The sequence below is a fragment of the Notolepis coatsorum genome, assembly GCF_963971535.1.
Source record: "Notolepis coatsorum genome assembly, chromosome: 8".
Classification (NCBI taxonomy): Eukaryota; Metazoa; Chordata; class Actinopteri; order Aulopiformes; family Paralepididae; genus Notolepis; species Notolepis coatsorum.
In genome coordinates, this window is record NC_140172.1 from 109366539 (window position 1) to 109379239 (window position 12701).

The 12701-nt window shown below is 42.0% G+C and overlaps 1 pseudogene across 1 annotated transcript; it reads left to right on the forward strand.

Moving 5' to 3' along the window:
• The first annotated feature begins 11221 nt into the window (after positions 1-11221).
• LOC311233136 (creatine kinase B-type-like) lies at positions 11222-12339 on the forward strand (annotated as a pseudogene). Its single transcript has one exon. The product of its transcript is annotated as a creatine kinase B-type-like (transcript).
• Positions 12340-12701: the final 362 nt, after the last annotated feature.

The following is a 12701-nucleotide window of genomic DNA, read 5'->3' on the forward strand; positions in this document are numbered from 1 at the left end:
ACAAGGACCAATCAGCATGGGTATGGGCGGGTTCATTTCCCATTGATGGGGATTTGATTGGCTGTTTTTAAATCAGCATGGGTATGGGCGGGTTCATTTCCCATTGATGGGGATTTGATTGGCTGTTTTTAAATAAAGAGTGGCCGCAGGATTAATAACGTTAACGTTAGTTCGGCCAGATAAACAAATATACTAATTAAAATTGTTGGACCTGCGAGATTTGTACTTTGTACTTTGTAGGTCTGCATTTTTTCTCAGAAATGTAATTGAGTAAAAGTACAAGTATACAAACCTACTAATACTTGAGTAAAGTACAAATCCCCAAAAACAGTACTTAAATATTGTAACGAAGTACAATTACTCAAGTACTTTACATCCCTGAATAAGTGTGTGTGTGTGTGTGTGTGTGTGTGTGTGTGTGTGTGTGTGTGTGTGTGTGTGTGCGTGTGTGTGCGTGCGTGCGTGTGTGCGTGCGTGCATGCGTGTGTGTGTGTGTGTGTGTGTGTGTGTGTGTGTGTGTGTGCGTGTGTGTGCGTGCGTGCGTGTGTGCGTGCGTGTGTGTGTGAGCTCTCCACTGCACTCTATGAAGACCTTGGTGTGACAGTCAGGCATGGAGGGAGGGAGGGAAAGATGGATAGATACTGTACATAGACTGAAAGAAAGAGAGACTGTATCAGAGAGAGTTAGAGAGTGGTAAAGATAGAGAGAGGAAGAGAGAAGGAATTGGAGAGCTGAGAGAGGGGAAGGAAGGACCAGAGAGATGGAGGCAGGGCTGGATCGATCAAGAAACATGACAATTACAAAACAATGATGATGACATCCTTGACAATGATGTTAATTATTGGACTGGGGGGAATACAGAATAGGAAGGTATACCATCATGGATATTTTTATTATACTGTCGTCAACGATATATGCAAATCATACAATTATTACTATTATTATTATTATTATTATTATTATTATTATTATTATTATTATTATTATTATTATTATTATTATTATTATTATTATTATTATTATTATTATTATTATTATTATTATTATTATTATTATTATTATTATTATTATTATTATTATTATTATTATTATTATTATTATTATTATTAATAACGTTTAACAATATCAGATATCAGGCTAAATCAGGGTATCGTACCCGGCATCAGAGGTGTTAAAGTTAGAGGTTATGATTGCTAGTAACTGCATAACTGTTTCCACTAGAGGGCGCTATAGGCGGAGCCGCTAATGCTACCGCCAGGTAGAGGGTATTTAAGGAGATGTCTCCTCCCCCTCTATCTCTTCCCACCTGCCTCTCACGGAGAGGAGAACTCATGTGCTGCTGTGTGCCAATGTAAATAATAAACCACGCCGATTAACGGCTGAAGGGAGAAACCATGTCTCATGAACATATTATTGTCGCCCCATAGCCAGACTCTGTCAACAAGAGGATTGCATATATAAGGTATAAGGTATAAGGTATAAAGATAAGGATACGTAAGGACACTGGCTGTCAGGGATCAAGTGCAGGAATAGGGGAGGAAAGAATAGGTTTTTACATTCAGCAAGATTCAAAATTATTATTATTATTATTATTATAAACAATTATAGGGACATCAATCCATTGAGTCCGTGACAGTTATAATCTATTTGCATCTATTTTTTTTTACGAACATTGGATTAATCTTGGCATGGTCACAGAGGGACGGACCCCATACTGAGAAATAAGTATTACCCACGTTGGCCTCACGAGGGCACTAGAGCAACAGTAGGAATAATTTTGGCACAATCACCAAACTTGATCCACATGGCCAAGACTGTACTTGTAGTATTGAAGCACAAGTAGGTCAGCTATGATGGATAGTAAAAATAAATCCCCTAATCCCTCAATTCCAAGAACCATTCCAAAAAGCATTTATCCAATCCTAATGAGTCTTCTTCTAATTAACGTTTGAATTCTGACACCAAAGAAAAGTCATAAAAGGTTGTCACCAATGAGTAGGGTAATGTGAGAGTTTCACCCAGGGGTGCAGTCGTAATATCAGAACTGCCTGTACGCTGTTTAAATTACACCTACATACATGTTCCCTCCCGTGCGCACAGAACAGATGATTATTATGCATAAATAGTAGGAAACATGTTTGTATAGGAAATTACTAGTTTTAGTTTAGTTTTTGTAAATATTGCCTTGAAATAGAGAAGCTGAAAAAGGTAGCAGGATGTAGCCTTCAATATATAAAGAAATTATATTGAAAAACAAACATGAATTGAATTAACTTAAACTAGAAAAGTAAATACAAACTAAATTAACAATGTAACTTACAGTTTATAGAAGGGCAGCACAACTTAATGCCTCATCCTTCCAGTCGGGACCATTTGTCACATAGTGAGAGCTCCACAGATCAAGCAAACCCCCACAGGGCTTGTATTTTGGTTTTGCACTTCTCGTTCTTTGTTATGTTATTGGTATCCTATTATTATGCAAAGACTAGGTGATAAGTGCCGGGTACTTGGCGCACGGCGCGACGAGTCAGTGAACGTTTTTGTGTGCGCATGCGTGCACATCCGTGCGCGTACTTCTGCTCAGAAAAAACTGCTGGGACGGCGTGGTACCGAGTGGGACCACCACTGCATCACTGGTTTCACCCCCATACTAAGTAGAGGCGTAACCAGTGGTGCAGTCGTAATATGGGCCAAGGCCAAACGCCACGTGCACGCACGCTCCCGCGCGCACATGTATCTCTCTTTCATGAGTCGGAGCTGGGGACGAGACGGGCGGTCTTTTGTCACATAACACACGCCCAACACTCCACACACACACACGCACGCACACGCACACGCACACGCACACGCACACACACACACACACACACACACACACACACACACACACACACACACACACACACACACACACACACACACACACACACACACACACAGTCTAGGTGATAAGTGCCGGCCGTTTTGGGATGGAATTCTCCGTGCAGACGAGGCTGTAACAACTCGAGACAACGGAGCCCCGCTGTCACACGATTGGCGCATATGTCACATGACGTGATGTGAAGACCCGCCCTACTCTGCTTCTGATTCGCAGACTGTGGGTGGGGAATGTGAATGGACCAAAGCAGAGTCACTCACAGACAGTGGGTCCAGTCACGCCGCGGGACAGATTCTTGTGTATTTAAAAGTACTGCCAATGTAGCCTTCAGGTGATCGCCATGGATAGAATCAGACATGCTTTGTTTACGCTTCTAGGCTACTGGCGCATGCCTGTGATGTAAGCAGTACACGCGACGAGAGCCTTGACAACCCTTTCGTCATCGTTTTATGCGGTTTGACAGTTTAGATGAGAGCGCAAAGGTTTATCGTTTCTAGGAATTCCACCCTGGAAGGTAGTCTCACTTTTTTGCGGTTTCACCCCGTAAAAACGCCGTTTCCGTATAAACGAAAGGCACATCCGAAAAAATATTTTTGCGGATTCACCTGCTAGCGTTTCCGTCTAAACAGGGCCTTAGAAGCAGGCCAGGCCAGTGTTTCTAGTTGCAGCGGCGCGATACAGTAACCTACTGCAGGTGGGGAACAACCAGGAGATCACTGCAACTCACACAAGTTGGAGAACTATCTCTCTCTCTCTCTCTCTCTCTCTCTCTCTCTCTCTCTCTCTCTCTCTCTCTCTCTCTCTCTCTCTCTCTCTCTCTCTCTCTCTCTCTCTCTCTCTCTCTCTCTCTCTCTCTCTCTCTCTCTCTCTCTCTCTCTCTCTCTCTCTCTCTCTCTTTGCAAAGGGAGCCGCATGTGATTGGTGGAGGCGGGACCCTTACAAAAAACAAAAAATCCATCAAAATCAGTGTTGTTGCTAATCATTGACACATGCTAGCCTGTAATAATCCCCCCCAGAAAGATCTACTTTGCATTTGATATATTGTAAATATATGCCATCACACACACTGGCATTTAAAGGATTATAATTATAAAATGAATATGTGGTGTTATGATCAGGGCTGAAGTTGAATAAAAGATTGTATTATTTTCAATCTGACATTACAAAAAAACAGAAAATCCATCAAAATCAGTGTTGTTGCTAATCATACATATGCTAGCCTGTTTTTTAACAATAATTTGTGATGCCATCACAAACACTGACATTTAAAGGACAAATAAAAATAAATTCCTGCTCCAGAATGCAGGAAATTAAGTCTTTGTAACAAAAGATTTCCTGGTGGGGGACCCCCCGCTTAAAAAGTGGCCTGACTGGGGCTATATTTCGCACTATAATTTCCTGGCCTGAATGATTTCCCCAGTCCGGGCCTGGTTAAAAGACTCCAATGCTTATTAGTGTGTGTGCGTTTGAACGTTTGCATGTTTCAACCATACATTTACATTTATATAAAAAAAATATATATATAAAAAATATATATTTTTTTTTATTTACCTCCTATAATAGTGGGGGTCGCGGCTATCTGACACCGTTATTTCGGGGGTCGCGGCCTGAAAACTTTGGAAAGTTAATGAACTGTAATGGACTGCAAGAAATCAACATGCACTGACTATCAACTTTATCTTCTGTCTATTTAATTGAAAATTACACCCAATACAGGAATGAACAAACAAAAAATCTCAACATTCTTTGACTTATTCAATTAAGATTTGAACAACACAAGGACAAAAGTATAAATTAACTGAAGATTTGAACACAATTATAAAACAATAAACTCTCAGGACATGAACAAACTTACAGCAAACAATGAAAAATGTAGTGCTAGAGAACTATGCATCAGATAGTAATTGTTCACAATGTGGGCTGTAGCCTGTCAGCTTACTATAGGGAAACATCCCACAATCATGTCATAGACTGGATTTGTATCCCTAAATCCCAAACGCCAATCGCCGGACCTTCTTGGTGGCAAAATCTTTTATGAGCTCTTTGAAATCAAGTGATAGAGCCATCTTGCTTTCAATCGATAACATTGCAAGGCTGTTCAACCTCTCTTCCAACATGGTAGATCTTAAATAGCTCTTGATAAGTTTCAACTTACTAAATGATCTTTCACCACCAGCTACGGTAACTGGGAGCGTCAAGAAAATTCTGAGGGCAATGCAAACGTCTCCAAAAATGCTCTTGTATATTGCATTCAGGAGATTTTTAATTTAATGCAGTTTTTAATTTAATGAACACCTGTACGTGCAATTTCCTGCAATATAGAGCACATAACTGTCTCAAAATCCTATGGGATCCTAAAGGATTGCTATAGGGTTCCAAAAACGTATAGAGATTCCTATAGCATTTTTTTTTACTAGGGATGTTAACCTACACTTTAAGCTGTCTGATATCCCATTACCTGTAACTCTTGGGTCTCTTTCTCACTTCCTCTGCCTCCTCCCTGAGTCTGCATGGACATACAGACGTTTTTTAATCAAAGGGCAGCAGAGACAAGTGATACAGGGACACAGTTAAGGTCTTACAATGGCTTAGTGATTATAACAGTGCAGTTCAGCATTCAGTAACCCATACTTTTTGTGAACGTGTTTTTGATACTACATTCTGTTGAACACACACCTCAAAACCGTACCTAAGGAAAATTGGCTCAATTGCAAGAAAAATAATAGACAGTTATGATATTACATTCTGCATAAATTTTATGCAAAATATTGTGGTTCCCTGCTTTAGTCTGTTGACACATTTCTATACAAAAAATGCTTGTGTAGTCCTGTGTCATACCTAAATGTCATATAAGTGAATTGTATAGAAACAACTCACCAAAAGTGACTATTGCGCAACTGATTTGACAAAAAATATCCACCAAGGGGGGGAACCCCCCCCCCCCCCTTCACCCCCCCTCCCTAATTGCCATACCTTGGCTTTTACTGAAATGACGCCACTGCTGTGACCTGTAATTCAAAGCAGTGAAAATTAAGAGAAGGTGATGATTATAAAAGTGTTTTATTGTATTGAGCATTGTAACTTACATGAAAGGTCTGCCACCAACAATGACAGACACGTCTTTACACACACGCGCTCAGGCCCTGTCCACACGATCACGGGTATTAATGACACTGAAGTTTTGAAAAAAATAAACCTCTGTCCACACAGGTGAATAACCGCGTATAACCGCGTACTCACGGCGGCTGGAAAACCAGCAACCGATACATGTAGTACAATGCCAAAGCAGTAGGCGGCGATGTTGTTCAGACATGAAGGCCATTTCAACCAATCAGAAAAGGTTGAATGCTCACTACACTTCCTGCTTAAAAACAACATAGCCACCATCTTTAAATACCTTGCGTTAGCCATTTAGCCAATGTAGCATATATTTTTCAGCAAAGAAAGTGCAATAAAAGTGCAATAAACAAACGGATACATTCACTGTGTGTTCTGCCTCTCATTTGTTGATGAAACAAAACCAACAGCAACACAATTTACCACCAAGAGCGGATAGTTTAGTCTCACAAAAAGATCTCCGGTGTTGTTAGCTACATGCTAATGTGAATGGCATTCTCTATGCATAGTAAACATCGAGGCTAGCTGAGGCTAGCATCTGCGATTTTGTTAGCTTACATGCTAACGTAATAATGTGGTAACGTTAACGCTAGTAGAATGAATGGATGCAAACGTTATTTAACACATTGCAGAATGGGTACAATACAATACGGCTCAATACAAACAATTGTTAAGGGGATGCAGTCTGGACTGGGTTCCTTATAACAATAACTTGACAACACATGAGTTTAGTTTAGCCGCAGCTACATGTTTACTCTGAGCGTCAGGTCAGGAATGCGACAACAGACATCAGTCGATCACAACACTCTTCAACGTTGACACAGACGATACGTTTCGAACAAAAGTTTGTTACCAGGGTACTTTTTTCCACCATCGACCGGCTGATTAACATACCACCCCCCATATACCGCAGCAATCAGCCACAAAATGTGAAGAGTTCGCAGTTTTCTTTAATGAAAAAATATCATTGATTAGAGCAAGCATTACCTCTGATATAGATCTGGCTGTGAGTGAAAACCCACCTGAGATAACTATGGGGGAATTCACATACTACATTACCTGACCTCTGTAAGATTGTCTCTGAGTGTAATTCCGCCACCTCCTGCCTCGATCCTATACCAACAGCATTTCTCAAGCGGGTGTTCGATAGTGTCTCAAATCATGTCCTTGAAATCATAAATATGTCGCTTCAAACAGGCACTTTTCCAGATGCATTTAAAACGGCTGTAGTAAAACCACTACTAAAGAAAACAAACTTAGATGTAAACGAACTAAAAAGCTATAGGCCAATATCGAACCTTCCATTTATCAGCAAGATATTAGAAAAGATAGTCTCAGTACAAATAAACTCCTTTCTCAAAGATAATAACATCATGGAGGAATTACAATCAGGTTTCAGAACAAATCACAGCACTGAAACTGCCCTTACTAAAATAGTTAGCGACCTCAGACTAAACTCCGATGCTGGCAAAGTCTCAATTCTTGTCCTATTGGACCTTAGTGCAGCGTTCGATACGATTGACCATAATATCCTGATCAGTCGTCTTGAAAGACTGGTTGGCTAAATTGGCTCATAACATACATTAAGGGGAGAAGGTTCTATGTTAAGCTTGGAGAAAATGTATCCGAGGAACATGACAGCAGCTTTGGAGTTGCACAAGGAAGCTGCCTTGGTCCATTACTCTTCTCACTATATATGCTGCCCCTCGGGGACATCATTCGAGACCACAATGTATGCTTCCATAGTTATGCTGATGATACACAACTATATATCTCCGCAGAACCAAATAACACTACAGCCATACAGTCCATTACAAATTGTCTGTTAGCAATAAACAAGTGGATGAACAATAACATTAAAATTAAACGAAAGCAAGACCGAAATCCTATTGATCGGCCCAAAAGCGAAAAGGGAAGTGCTGTGTGAAAACCTGGGGAGTCTGTCATCCTATGTAAAGACTGAGGTTACAAGCCTAGGTGTCATCTTGGACTCAGACCTGACCTTTAAGTCTCATATAAATAAGGCCATGAAAACGTCATTCTTCCACCTAAGAAACATAGCGAAAGTAAGACCTTTCGTAAATAAAAAGGATGCAGAGACACTTATTCATGCTTTTGTATCAAGTTGGCTTGACTATTGTAATGCACTGTTCACTGGTCTTCCCAAAGCAACCATTGGGAAGCTTCAGCTTATCCAAAACTCTGCAGCTCGATTACTAACTCATACAAGGAGAAGAGAACATATCACTCCAGTCCTAGCCACTCTGCACTGGCTTCCAATAACTCATAGAATTGATTTTAAGGTCCTTTTCCTAACATATAAAGCTCTTAATGAGCAAGGCCCAAAATACATAGCAAATTCCCTAGTTAGTTATCTGCCCTCAAGAACGCTACGGTCATCCACTACAGGTTTACTAGACACGCCCAGAAACCAAAAGAGGATAGGAAGTATGGCATTTGCCAACTATGCCCCAAAACTATGGAACACACTACCAACACACATCAGAAACGCCAGCTCCATACACATTTTTAAAGGAAAATTAAAAACGTACCTATACAGTCTAGCTTACAAATAGTTATGGCTTGGAAAAACCTGATGGATCCATGAGGCTAGGATAAGCCTTGTGGACCCAACTTTTTAGATGAAGGAACGGGTACATACGCACACAATACACGGCCACTGATGGATCCATGGGGCTTGGATAAGTCCTGTGGACCCAACTCTGGCCACTGACCACATGAGGGAACGGGTACATACGCACACAATACACGGCCACTGATGGATCCATGGGACTTGGATAAGTCCTGTGGACCCAACTCTGACCACTAATAAAAACGTAACTACACTAGCGTTATAAGAGCTAACATTGCTACCTACCGTACAAGTGCATTGGTTTAGTACATTTCCTACTTCCGGTTGCTACTGAGCGGACATGTTTGTGCGGACCTGTTCTCCCAAACTGGTAAGCTAATGACTGTTTTCATGTTTTCATTTTTACGTTATTTTAATTTTTACGTTTATTATTATTATTATTATTATTTTTATTTTTTATTTTTTATTTTTTTTAAACATTGATCTTAACTGATCACTGTGACTTTATTGCTTTTATCGTTATATATGCCTATGTTTGTGTACAGCACTTTGAGCTACATGACATGTATGAAAGGTGCTTTATAAATACTTACTTACTTACTTACTTACTTACTTACAATCATTTTCATATAACGCTACTTGGGACAGCTCTGCTGTACCAGTGGAGGCTGCTGACCAAATTTTTAGGTGAAGCACAAATTATTATATTATATTATATATTAAATAATATTTTTAAAACATCCCCCACTGTGTGTCAGTGGTCAGTGGACACAGATGAAAACATATTAACATTAGGTGACAGCGGACCTGACCAGATGAAAACATATTAGGTGACAGCGCACCTGACCAGATGAAATCATATTAGGTGACAGCGCACCTGACCAGATGAAATCATATTAGGTGACAGCGCACCTGACCAGATCAAAACATATTAGGTGACAGCGCACCTGATCAGATCAAAACATTTTAGGTGACAGCGCACCTGACCAGATCAAAACATATTAGGTGAAGGTGACAAAGAAGCCACAGACTCATACCCCCAGACACTCAACTAACCGCCTTGGACAGTCCTTCATACCAGTGGCCATCAGGCTCCACAACAGTGGGCAGCGACTGCTGCCAGACATCGACCTAGAACTAATAGGAACCCAAGTAGGACAATAACACTACCTTATGCATACTGCACCTTACTGTATGTGGATACTGTGATACTGTGAATAATGAATAATGTATATTTCAGTTAGTTAGATAGTAAATTATATTGACATTTGTTTATACTGCTTGTGTTGTTTTCACTACCTGTACCCCCCCCCCCCCCCTTCCCCCATGCTGCTATGATGCCTGAATTTCCCCAAGGGGATCAATAAAGGAATATCTTATCTTATCTTAAAAGGAAAGATGAAATTACCTACCTGGGTTCCATCCTATAGAGGCCAAATCTTTCCTGTGACAAATGGGATCCAATGTAATAAAACTAAGTCAACCAACGAACTAGATTCCTGTACCGGATCTCCTCTCTGGTAAACAAGAATACCTTGAAGACTCTAACAGGAGCACTCATTCAAGGGTACTACGACTATGCTTGCACCTCATGGTACCAAAGCACCTCAAAGGCACTAAAAACAAGATTACAAACATCACAAAACAAACTGGTCAGACTACTGCTTGACCTTAACTCCTAAAACCCACCTCACCCCTGTCCACTTGACAACCTAGGATGGCTTAGAGTAGACGAACGGAAACAAAGTTAGTACACACAATGCATAATGAAAAACTTAAATACGCATAGGCCTACAAAAAAAATATATAATAATAATAATAATAATAATAATAATAATAATAATAATAATAATAATAATAATAATAATAATAATAATAATAATAATAATAATAATAATAATAATAATAATAATAATAATAATAATAATAATAATAATAATAATAATAATAATAATAATAATAATAATAATAATAAATAAAATAACATTATATCCTCTGGTACAACAAAGATTCGGGGACAGCCTTACCAAACATTATTTATATTATTCAAATAGACTCAAACATGTTCCGTTGTGATGTCACAATGTCATAATAGCACATTCGTGATGTCACAGTATGATGTCATAATCAAACATTCTAGAACATTTGTGTTAGGATAGCGGTTCAACATCTGGGATTGGAAGGTCTGGACTGGAAGGAGGTGTGTAAAGAATTGGCTGAGGGGGCTGCGAGGGACAAGGCTGCGAGGGACAAAGCAGCCCAGGATAAGATAGCAGGGGGCAAGGAGGGTCCCGCGGAGGGGGGCTCAGGCAGGAAGTAGCAGCAGTAGCTGCACTCCAATGGACAATGTAGTTGATGACGGGGTCCAGTAGAAGAAGAAAAAGAAGGTGTAGAAGGAGAAGAAGGAGAAGAAGAAGAGCCCATAAAAAGAATTGCGGAGGGCAGTAATACGCCACGATGCGTCTACTCTGCCGGAAATTCAAATAAGAAGAAGAAGAAGAAGAGCTCAGTGTGCATCTTTGAACAGTACTGAACAGTACTGAACAGATAGACTAAACAACACAGATTGAAGCCTACATCTCTCAACCAAGGTGCCTTGCCGACCGTTTTGCTGTGGAAAGGTGAGAGCAATCATGCCCCACAACACGCTGAAGATGAACTACTCCGCCGAGCAGGAGTTCCCCGACCTGACCACATGGCCAAGATCCTGACCCCGGAGATCTACTCCAGCCTGCGGGACAAAGAGACCCCCAGTGGGTTCACCCTGGACGACGTCATTCAGACCGGCGTCGATAACCCAGGCCACCCCTTCATCATGACCGTGGGCTGCGTGGCCGGAGACGAGGAGACGTACGAGGTCTTCAAGGAGCTGCTGGACCCCATCATCGAGGATCGCCACGGGGGCTACAAGCCCTCAGACAAACACAAGACGGACCTGAACCCAGACAACCTCCAGGGCGGTGACGACCTGGACCCCAACTACGTGCTGAGCTCCAGGGTGCGAACCGGAAGGAGCGTGCGCGGCATCGCCCTGCCCCCCCACTGCAGCCGCGGGGAGCGACGCGCCATCGAGACCCTCTCCATTGAAAGTCTAGACTCCCTGGACGGCGACCTGAAAGGCACGTACTACGCCCTGAAGAACATGACGGATGAGGAACAGAACAAGCTGATCGATGACCACTTCCTGTTCGACAAGCCCGTGTCTCCACTGCTGCTGGCGTCCGGCATGGCCCGCGACTGGCCCGACGGCAGGGGCATCTGGCACAACGACAACAAGACATTCCTGGTGTGGGTGAACGAGGAAGACCATCTGCGTGTGATCTCCATGCAGAAGGGAGGCAACATGAAGGAGGTGTTCAATCGCTTCTGCACCGGCCTCACAAAGATCGAGTCCCTGTTCAAGGACAAGGGTCATGAGTTCATGTGGAACGAGCACCTGGGCTACGTCCTCACCTGCCCCTCCAACCTGGGCACCGGGCTGCGCGCCGGAGTGCACGTCAAGCTACCCAACGTCAGCAAGCACGAGAAGTTCGAAGAGATCCTCAAGAGGCTGAGGCTTCAGAAGCGCGGCACAGGTGGAGTGGACACGGCATCGCTGGGGGTATCTTCGACATCTCTAACGCCGACCGCCTGGGCTTCTCCGAGGTGGAGCTGATGCAGATGGTGGTCGACGGCGTCAAGCTGCTGGTGAGATGGAGAAGGCCTGGAGGCGGGCAAGTCCCTCGACGACATCATGCCCGACCAGAAGTGATGAACCCGTTGACCTAACTCTCCCCCCTCACCACCCCCCCCCCCCTCCTGGTCTCCCCCCCTCCCCGTATAAAAAAAACAATAATCTTAACTACATCAAATAAAATACACTCCGCCCCCCGAGCATTTAGCGGCACTAAGAATATAAAAAAAACTTGCAATGGGCCTGGTCTACAAGATACACTACACCACTAAGATACCCATGTGCATGTCGAAATACTTCCCAAAGGTCAGTGAATACCACGACCACAACACCAGAGGGAGTTCCACAAATCATGTTCAACCCAGATAAAATAATTTAAAAAGTAAAAAAAAAAAAAAAAAAAAAAAAATGAAAGAAAATAGTCATAACTTAGAAATTAG